The sequence below is a fragment of the Oryctolagus cuniculus genome, chromosome 2, assembly GCF_051225735.1.
Source record: "Oryctolagus cuniculus isolate XC-2025 breed Fujian yellow rabbit chromosome 2, ASM5122573v1, whole genome shotgun sequence".
NCBI classification, from domain to species: domain Eukaryota; kingdom Metazoa; phylum Chordata; class Mammalia; order Lagomorpha; family Leporidae; genus Oryctolagus; species Oryctolagus cuniculus.
Window position 1 is genome coordinate 4,909,263 of NC_142868.1, and position 10,768 is coordinate 4,920,030.

Genomic DNA, 10,768 nt, shown 5'->3' on the forward strand with positions numbered 1-10,768 from the left:
TCTTTGTTGGGAAGGCCTTTATAGCTGATTCAAGTTCTGTCTCAGTTATGGGTCTGTTTAGGTTTTCTATGTCTTCCTGGTTCAATTTAGGTAGGTTGCATGTGGAAATGGAATCTATCCATTTCTGCTAAGTTTCCCAATTTATTGGCATACTACTCTTTGTAGTAATTTCTGATTTTTATTTCTGTGGTGTCTATTGTTACATTTCCTTTTTCAGCTCTAATTTTATTAATTTGGGTCTTCTCTCTCCTTTTTTTGGTTAGTTGGGCCAGTGGTGTGTCAATTTTGTTCGTTTATTTTTTCAAAAAATCTTCTCTTCATTTTGCTGATTTTTTTGTATTATTTTTTGATTGAATTTTGTTGATTTCTTCTCTAATTTTAATTATTTTTTTTCTCCTAGTTTTGCTTTTGGTTTGCTGTTATTTTTCTAGATCCTTGAGATGCATTGATAGTTCATTTATTTGGTGCCTTTCCAATTTTTTAAAAGACTTTATTTATTTATTTGACAGAGTTAAAGAGAGAGAGAGAGACAGAGAGAAAGGTCTTCCTTTTCTGTTAGTTCACTCCCCAAATGGCCGCCACAGCCGGAACTATGCTGATCTGAAGCCAGGAGCCAGGTGCTTCTCCTGGTCTCCCATGGGGTGCAGGAGCCCAAGCACTTGGGCCATCCTCCACTGCACTCCTGGAACACAACAGAGAGCTTGACTGGAAGAGGAGCAGCTGGGACTAGAACTCAGCACCCATATGGGATGCTGACACTGCAGGTGGAGGATTAACCTAGTGAGCCATGAAGCCAGCCCCCCAGTTTTTTTAAAGATTTATTTCATTTACCTGAAAGAGTTACACAGAGAAGGCGAGGCCAAGAGAGGGGTCTTCTATCTGCTGGTTCACTCCCCAGTTGGCCAGAGCTGTGCTAATCCGAAGCTGCATTAATCTGAAGTCAGGATCCAGGAGCCTCTTCCAGGTCTCCCACACGGGTGCAGGGGCCCAAGCACTTGGGCCATCCTCTACTACTTTCCCAGGCCATAGCAGAGAGCTGGATTGCAAGTGGAGCAGCCAGGACTTGAACTGGTCCCATATGGGGTGCTGGCACTGAAGGTGGTGGCTTTACCCGCCACACCACAGTGCTGGCCCCTCCAATTTCTTGATGTAAGCACCTATTGCTATAAGCTTTTCTCTGAACTCTGCTTTTGGTGTATCCCATAAGTTTTCATATGTTGTGTTGTCTTCATTTTTTTCCAGACATTTTTTTTTGACAGGCAGAGTGGACAGTGAGAGAGAGAGACAGAGAGAAAGGTCTTCCTTTTTGCCATTGGTTCACCCTCCAATAGCTGCCGTGGCCAGCGTGCTACGGCCAGCACATCGTGCTGATCTGAAGCCAGGAGCCAGGTGCTTCTCCTGGTCTCCCATGCAGGTGCAGGGCCCAAGGACCTGGGCCATCCTCCACTGCCTTCCTGGGCCATAGCAGAGAGCTGGCCTGGAAGAGGGGCAACCAGGAAAGAATCCGGCGCCCCGACCAGCTAGAACCTGGTATGCCGGTGCCGCAAGGTGGAGGATTAGCCTAGTGAGCTGCGGCGCCGGTCCAGACATTTTTTGATTTCTCTTTTGACTTCTTCTGTGACCCACTGTTCATTCAGGAGCATGTTGTTCAGTCTCCATGTGTTTGCATATGTTCTAGAGATTCCTAAATTGCTGATTTCCAGCTTCATTCCACTGTGGTCAGAGAAGGTCCATGGTATGATTTCGATTTTTTTTTTTTTAATTTGCTGAGACTCGCTTTATGGCCTAGTATGCAGTCAAGTTCCATGTACTACTGAGAAGAATGTGTATTCTGCAACTGTAGGATGAAAAGTTCTGTGGATATCTGTTACGTCCATTTGGTTGATTAACTATGTTGTTTCCTTGCTGGTTTTCTGTCTGGTTGATCTGTCTACTTTGAAAGTGAAGAATTGAAGTCCCTGATTACTATTGTATTGGAGTCTAAGTCTCTCTTTCAATCCTCAACATTTCTTTTAAATAGCTAAGTGCCCTGTAATTAGGTGCATATGTTTATTTATTTATTTATTTTTGACAGGCAGAGTGGACAGTGAGAGAGAGAGAGACAGAGAGAAAGGTCTTCCTTTTGCCATTGGTTCACCCTCCAATGGCCGCTGCCAACGCGCTGCGGCCAGCACACCGCGCTGATCCAATGGCAGGAGCCAGGTGCTTATCCTGGTCCCTCATGGGGTGCAGGGCCCAAGCACTTGGGCCATCCTCCACTGCACTCCCGGGCCACAGCAGATAGCTGGCCTGGAAGAGGGGCAACAGGGAAAGAATCCGGTGCCCTGACCGGGACTAGAACTTGGTGTGCCGGCGCCACAAGGTGGAGGATTAGCCTAGTGAGCCATGGCGCCGGCCAGGTACATATATTTATAATAGTTAAATTTTCCTGTTGAATTGATTTCTTAACCATTATATAGTGCCCTTCATTGTCTCTTTTAATGGCTTTTGTGTTAAAGTCTATTTTGTCTGATATTAGGATGGCTACACCAGCTCTTTTTTTAGTTTCTGTTAGCATGGAATATCTTTTTCTATCCTTTCACTTTCAGTCTATGTGCATCTTTGTTGGCAAAATGTGTTTCTTGTAGGCATTAAATAGATGGGTTTTGTTTTTTAATCCATTCAGTCAGTCTTTGTCTTTTAACTGGAGAGTTGAGGCCATTTGCATTAAATGTGACTATTGATAAGTAACAACTTTGCCCTGCCATTTTCCCAAAAATATTCCTACTTTTTTGCATTGAATTTCCTTTAAATGTTTATTGAGAGATTTTCTTCCTTTATCATCTTTCATATTGATGACCATGTTTCTGTGTTTCTGTGTGTAACACATCTTTAAGCATCTTTTGTAGGGCTGGACAGGTAGTGACAAATTCTTTCAATTTCTGTTTGTCATGGAAGGTCTTTATTTCACCTTCATTCATAAATGAGAGCTTTGCAGGGTATAATATTCTGAGATGGCAGGGTTTTTTTCTCTTAGTACTTGGGCTATATCTCGCCATTCTCTCCTAGCCTGTAGGGTTTCTGATGAGAAGTCTGCTGTGAGTCTAATTGGAGATCCTCTGAGAGTAATCTGGCATTTCTCTTCTGCACACTTTAGAATCTTCTCTTTATGTTTCAGTGTGGAGAGTTTGACTGCAATGTGTCATGGTGAAGGTCTTTTCTGGTCATGTCTATTAGGAGTTCTATGTGTTTCCTGTACTTGGATGCCCTGTTCTTTCTCCAAAGTAGGGAAGTTTTCTGTTATTATTTCACTAAAAACAACCCTCTTATCCTTTCTCTCCACGCCTTCAAGAACTCCTAGAACCCATATGTTGGGTCATTTCATAGTATCCTATAGATTCCCAACAGTGTTTTTTAGTTCTCTAACTTATTTTTCTTGGTTTTTGTCTGACTGTATAATTACCTGAGATTTGTCATCTAAATCGGAATTTCTTTCTTCTGCTTCACCAATGCTGTTGTTAAGAATCTCCACTGCATTTTTATTTGTTCTGTTGAATTCTTCCTTCCCGAGATTTCATTTTGATTTCTCTTTACGATCTCAATTTCATGGGGTAAATTTTCTTTCATGTCGTGTATGGATTTCATTAGTTTGTGCATTTGCTTCTGATTACCTCTAAGTAATCCTATGATCTATTTTTTGAATTCCACTTCTGGCACTTCTTCAGCTTCCGCATCTTCACAATCTAGTGTTGAAGAGTTGTGTTTGTTTGGGGGCTTCATGCTGTGTTTCTTGTTTGTTACTCAGCCTTTGTGGAGATACTTGCTGGTTTCTTCTTTGTTTTTTCACTGTGGCTGCTTTTATCTTCTGTGTCTCTGTGGTTTAACGGAGTGTCTGCTTTCAGTGAATACCTAAGGTATGTGGTGGGTGTGGCCAGGGAGCTCTGTTCAGTACTCCAGGGTGAGAAGGAAGTATCTAAGGTGACTGACACCCAGGTTGGGGTAAAGCTCTCTCTCTCTTTTGTTTAATTTTATCAGAAGGGAGGTTTGTTCTGCTCTGTTGGCATAGACTCAGCTCACTTCCTCTCCTCAAAGGAGATCAGTGCCTGGGCACTAGCCCCAGTGAGTATAATATTCATCCACTCTGCCCACAAGGACCACACAAAGGATCTGTTCAGTCCTCAGTGTAAGCTCAGACTCCCCAGCAATGTCCTTCACCAGGGAACCAGGGAGCCCTGATTGCGTGGAGCCTCCCACAGCGACTGCCCAGAGTCCCAGCCACACCCTGAGCCCTCTCACACAGCCTCAGTGTTTTCACAGTCCTGGCACACAAGCCTCCCACAGTCATGAGCACCCAGCCCCCTCTCTGTTTTCCCCACCAGACTCAGGAGTCTCTACTTGGCTGGTTGCTGGGTGTGGACAGGAGCTGGTGTAGCTGTTACATATGTCCAAAATGGTGCCCACTCTGTATCGTCTTGTTACAGTATAGCACTGCAGGGTGATGGGGAGACAGAAACGTGCCCCCCATTTTATCCTCTAGTTTGGCAGCTACAATGTCTCCCACAGAGCTCCAAGCTGGATTCCCTCCAGGCTCTTCCTGCAGCTTTTCACCAGTGACTTGGGCTGCTGCGGTCTGGTCTTGCCTCTCTCCAGAGCTGGTGCGGAGGCTCTTGGCTGCTGAGGTCCTGAGTTGTGTGTGCCCTCGCCCTCCACGTAGGTCCACAGTGTCCCTCTAATTTCTGTAGAGTTCCCTCTGATGGTTTCTCCCTGACTCTTCCCTGAGACTGCACTCTCTCCACTTTTTTTAAACTATCTTCTAGACTAGAGGAGCAAGTGCCCTCCCTACTCTGCCACCTTAATCCATTCATAAAATTTTTAAACAGTGATCTCATAGAAATTGAAACTGGAGCCAGTGCTGTGGCATAGCAGGTAAAGTCACTGTCTGCAGGGCCAGCATTTCATATGGGCACCAGTTCAAGGCATGGCTGCTCCCCTTCCGATCCAGCTCTCTGCTGTGGTCTGGGAAAGCAGCAGAAGATGGCCCAAGTCCTTGGGCACCATACCTGTGTGGGAGACCTAGAAGAAGCCAAAATAAGGTATTTTAATTGCACTTTCCCAGGGGTGGTTTGGAGTTTTTTTTTTTTTTTTAAGATTTATTTATGTATTTGAAAGGCCAAGAGAGAGAGAGAGGTCTTCCATCTGCTCGTTCCCGCTGCAGATGGCCACAACAGCCAGAGCTGTGCCAATCCGAAGCCAGGAGCCAGGAGCTTCTTCTAGAAAGGAGCAGGGGCGCAGGGACTTGGGCCATCTTCTACTGCTTTCCCAGGCCATAGCAGAGAGCTGGATTGGAAGTGGAGCAGCTGGGACTTGAACCGGCACCCATATGGGATGCTGGCACAGCAGGTGGCAGTTTTGCCTGCTACACCACAGAGCCAGCCCCAGCCCCCTGGTCTTAGAGGAGGCTTGCGAGCAACAGCACTAGGAACTAGGGCAGGCTGGCATGCAGCATGGAATCCTACAGAGAGACCCGAAAACCAAGGCTTGGCCACAGAGATGCAGCCCCCCAAACCCTGTGTCCTGAGCTTTGGTAACTCATGGGCCAGGCACCGGGGACAGGACCATTCCCAGGGGTTTCTAGGCAGCCGGACAGTGTAGGAAGCCAGGTAAGGGTCTGTGAGGGATCCTGGACAGAGGCTCCACCTCGTGCCTGCAGGTGCCTGCAGGCCACTGTGCAGGCGTGGAAGGGTGCTTTGCTCCCGACTGTCCAGGGGCATGCAGGCGGAAGTGGCTCTGGCTGGTCCTCCCCTGCCTAGCACAGTCACAGCCCCCAGGGGACAGGGCGGGGCTGGCCTGCCTCTCCTTGGGCTCCATATGGGCTGAGATGAGCGGAAGTTGTCTGTGGTGCCCCTGAACCTGCACATCCCCGTTCCCGCCCCAGAGGGGCTGGAGCTACCCAGAGGCTGCCGGTGCCCCCTCCCCAGGTGTGAGCCCGCTTGGGTGTTTTGTTCATTTTTCATGCACTGCCTTGTCCCAGGAAGAATTCAGGGCTGGCAATGCCCTGCACCCCGAGGTACAGTGTGAGTGCAGTTCTGGGGCCTGGACACCCTGTCTTTGGGTCCTTTACACACCAACAGTGTAATTAGCCTGCTGGGGCGGCCATCACCACGGACCACAAATGGTGGCCTGCAGTGCAGTCGCCCTGTCTCAGTCCGGGAGGAAGGGGTGGTGGGTGGATTCCTTCTGGGGGCTCCACAGGCTTCTGGTGCCCTGCTGGCCACCTCGGAGCCCCTGGGTTTGTCACTGCATCACCCCAGTCACCTTGGACATCCTGGGTGCTGGCTCCTCCCCCTCTTACCAGAACCCCGGCGCTGTGGGGTCAGGGCACACCCGCCCCCCACGAGACTCATGTGAACCCATTCCACCGAGGTATCTTTGTTTCAAGGCTCGGCCCCATCTTGGGGTCCTGCAGTCAGGGCTTCTACATAGGGATTTTGGGGGGTACAAATCAACCCATGACAGCAATTGACTTTTTTGCTTGGATTTTAGGTAAAATCAGACAAACCCCACCTGTACCATCCATGCAATGAGTCTCTCCCGAGTGCCTGGCCAGCTGGGGCAGGCGGAAGTGTATGAATGCAGTGAGGACCCTGCCCCCTTGGCACCCACAGGAGACGACAGACAAAGGCCTGTGTTAATGGCATGTTGGCTCCCTGCTGGCCCTGGCCTGTCCCTCACTGGCCGTTGCTTCCACTCTCCCCGCAGCCCTGGGGTGGAGGGGTGGGTAGGCAGTTATTATCAGCCCATTTTACAGTGGGGCAAACTGAGGACTGAGGTCACAGCAGAGTCTCTAAGCCGCCTCCTTCAGATTTGACCCTGACTTAAGTCGATGGCCTAGGATGACACCATGTGAGCACGTTTAGGATGGACGCAGACTGAAGTCGGTCCCAGAAAAGCCCGCCCTGTGGTTGCTGCGCCCATCTGCTCAGCACAAAGAAACAAGAGGGCTCTGAGTCTGACCCTGTGTGCCAGCTCCGTCCAGCCAGCGGGCGTGGGCTCAGAGCGGCCACGCTCACTCCGTTCTCTCAACAGCCCTGTGAGATAGTCCTGTCGTCTCCTAATATTTATTAGGGAGTTCCCATCCACAGGTGCACTCCCTGAATGCCCACACGGACAGGGCTGGGAGCTGGGAAGTCAACCCAGGGCTCCCCCGTGGGTGGCGGGAACCCCTCCATTGGAGCCATCACGGCTGCCTCCGTGGGCTTACAGAAGAAGGTGTCAAACCCAGGACCTCCACCGTGAGATGCGAACGTCTTTACCAACCCCCCTCCAAAGACGCAGAGTAAAATACATATAACACAAAATTCACTGCTCTAAAGTGTACATTGTGGGTGCAGTAGGATTTGTCTCCCCACACCTCACACCTGTGCTTAAGCTCTGACGTGATCATGGTGATAGTTGGTTTAGGGTGACGACTTGAGCTAAGGGGGGGTCTCTGGAGAGGTTTGAGTTTCCCAATTCAAGTCCGGCTGCGGTTCTCTCTCTCTGCTGCTGGTTCTCCACGCGCTGTCCCCCACGCCTGTCACCACCAGCCTGGCACCACGTGCCACCAGTCCCCCGGCAGGTGCCCAATCCTGAAACCTCCAACTGGAAGCTGGAATAGACCTTTTCTTTCCCAAAGAAACGCCTCCCAGGCATTTATAGTAATGCGAAGTGGATTAATACAGTGCCCAATTCAGGGGCGTCCAGCACACGCCCAAGGCTGTGCAGCCAGCGCCGCTGTGTCGCGCCCGTCCGTCGGGGCTGACAGGTCTGGGAGACGAAGGCGCCAGCCGCCTCTGTCGTCCTGGCTTGGGGACGGCTGCCTTCTGTGTCCTCACTGAGAGGGAGATCTGGTGTCCTGCTCGGTCCTATGAGGCCCAGGGCTCTTCTCAGGATCTCATGAACCCGAATCATCTCCAGGCCTCTGTCTGCAAACACGCTCCCACTGGGGATGCGGCATCAGCCTCCGGTTTCAGTGGGGGCGGGGGCGCACTGCCTGGCGCTGGCCTTGGGTGCAGTGAGCCATCACTTCCCCCCTCCTCCCCCAGCCCTGCGCGGCCGGCACTCGGCTTCCTGTCTCTGGTCTGCCTGCTCTGTCGCAGGCATGGAGTCCCGCAGGGCGTGGCCGTGTGTGTCTGGCTTCTTTCCCTCGGCGCCTTTTCAAGGTTCACCCTGGCTGCAAGCTGGTTTTAAAGCCATTTTTACAGCCGTCGTCACCGAGGCCAGCGCTTGGGGACCTTGCCCTGCGGGGCTGTGGGTGGAGCCCCCTCCCGAAGGCAGGGTCCTAGGCCGTGCTGCGAGTGCATCTGTAGCACTCAGCAGGGCTGGGGGAGGGTGAGCAGGTGGAGACACTCCTGCAAATGGGGGCAAAGGGACTGCCACCTCACGGGCTTCCTGGGGTACCACAGCCTGCACAGGGCTGCGGGAACGACACCCGCGGGTGGGGCAGCACCTGAGGTGCCCCAGGCCCAGCTCTGAGTCGTGAGTGCCGATACTGCCATCTGCTGGCCAGAAAGAAGCCTGCCACAGAACAGTCCGGGAAGCCCTGGGGTTGAACCCTGCCTGCCTGCCGGGAGCTGTGCGAGGGCGGGGACTCTGCAGGCTGAGGGGGAGTGTGATGCGAGTGCTGTGCAGGGATTCAGGGGTGGGCTCAGGGGCCAGGGTTGGTGACAATTTGCTTTGGGAAAAGGCAGATGACAAAGCAATACATGTGGTGCGTCTACAGGCACCTGCAGGTTAGAGCCCGGGAGGAAACCACCCCAGATGAGAGCAGGCTTCTCTCGCTGGGGGGCCGAAGGGGCTGTGCGGGGCTGGCCCGCGCCAGGCTCCGCGGGCAGTATCCGTGCACTGGCAAGGGGTGTGTGCAGGGCTGGCCTGTGCCAGGCTCCGCGGGCAGGATCCGTGCACTGGCAAGGGGTGTGTGTGGGGCTGGCCTGTGCCAGGCTCTGTGGGCAGGATCTGTGAGCTGGCGCAGGGGGGTGTGGGGCTGGCACAGGCCAGGCTCTGTGGGCAGGATCTGTGAGCTGGCACAGGGGTGTGTGCAGGGCTGGCACAGGCCAGGCTCTGTGGGCAGATCTGTGAGCTGGTGCAGGGGGTGTGTGGGGCTGGCACAGGCCAGGCTCTGTGGGCAGATCTGTGAGCTGGTGCAGGGGGGTGTCTGGGCTCTCAGCAGCTGTGGTGGGTGGAAGGAAGCATTAGGGTCACTTCTGGAGGGTGGAATTGTATCCTTTCTGCTTAGTTGTGTTTCCGTATTCTCCTCTTGTCCGTGGGTTACTACTGAACATGCTTGACAGACATTAAGATCCAGGGCAAGGATGCTCCCAGCCCGCACGGCGGGAAGCTGATTCCCGACCCTCACGGCGCAGGCTGCTCTCTCCAGGCCCACCCACGGCCCTCCGGGTGAGCCCTGCTTTCCGTCCCGCCTGGCTCTCCTCTGGGACCGGCCCTGCCACTTCCTGGCTCTGTGTCCTGGGGTTCCTGGCTCTCTGTCCTGGGGTAAGTCCCCTCACAGCCGTTTTTTCCCATGTGGAAGCGAGGGCCATCGTAGGGACTGCACCACAGGGTTGTCCTGCAGGCCAGCCTGCAGGTGTGCACCGAGCAGTGACCGCTGCACCGGGAGCTGTGGACACGTGTGCCTGTGCTGCTGCTGGCAGCAGGCGATCCCCCCGCCCCATGTCAGGGCCTCTGTACGTGAGTGCAGACCGGGTCAGGGTCTTCACACTGCCTGCCTCTGAGCCAGCTGGGACACTCCCTAACGTGCAGACTCGCACCCCTCGCCCCTGCCCTGCCGTCGGTGCCTTCCAGCGTCTGCACGCTCGCAAGCCTTCCGGCTGCGCTAGCGCCGTGCTCGGCAGGCGCTGCAGGAGCCTGGGCCCAGGCCGGTCTCAGAGCCGCACAGCCCAGGATTCAAGTTCACCCCCGTCACAGCGCTGGACTCGGGCAGGGAGGGCGTCTGTCTCACGGCCTGCCTGTGGGGTCTCCTGCCTCTGGGACCAAGGGGTCTACGTCTACCCACCAGCCATGCACGCAAGCATGTACACACGGGCATGTGCACAGAAGCCCCTCACATGTGTAAACGCACACACACATGGGCATGCACACATGCATGAGAACGTGTACACAGGAACATGCAGGCACATAAGCATGCACGTATGCAGAATGTAAACACGTCAACACGGGCACACACGAGCACGTATGGACACAATCACACACATGCATGAGAACACACATGTATGTGCAGGCATGTGGACACGTGAGCACATCCACACAAGCATGTGGGCACATCCACACAAGCTGTGGACACATGAACATGTACGTGTGTGCATGTGTGTACATATGTGCACACGTGAGCATGCACACACATGTGCTCTTGCCCTGCTGTGGACGACCTGTGCCACGTGCTCAGCGGGAAGCCTAGGCCCGCCCTGGGCAGATGATGTGCCGTCCAGTACGCTCACGCGCACCCAAGCCTTCTGCCCTCCTGTGTTTTCTCGACTTGGGGTGGGGTTGGGGCAGCGAGACACAGGAAACGGGAACCAAAGCTCTGCTTGACCGTCCTCCCCTGAAGCTTTGCCCACAAGGTCCAGCGCTCGTCCTCGCCAGCAGACGTGCGCACGGACAGCTGCCTCGGCCCAGGTGAGCCTTGTCCCGTGGGAGCAACCACCACTCCCATGCCGGGGCGTGGGAAGGGACGGCTCACCGCCATTTCCTGGTGGGGGCAGGGCGACCCCGGGGTTCCAGTCTGGCTGAACAG

At 53.3% G+C, this 10,768-nt stretch overlaps 1 long non-coding RNA gene across 2 annotated transcripts in view; it reads left to right on the forward strand.

Moving 5' to 3' along the window:
* LOC138848768 (uncharacterized) overlaps nucleotides 1–10,768 on the forward strand; it is a 34,794-nt gene that overhangs the window by 11,187 nt on the left and 12,839 nt on the right. For both annotated transcript variants that reach the window (XR_016229740.1, XR_016229741.1), the window contains exon 3: nucleotides 10,583–10,650. This is a non-coding gene — a long non-coding RNA (uncharacterized LOC138848768). The remainder of the gene's footprint in view (nucleotides 1–10,582; nucleotides 10,651–10,768) is intronic.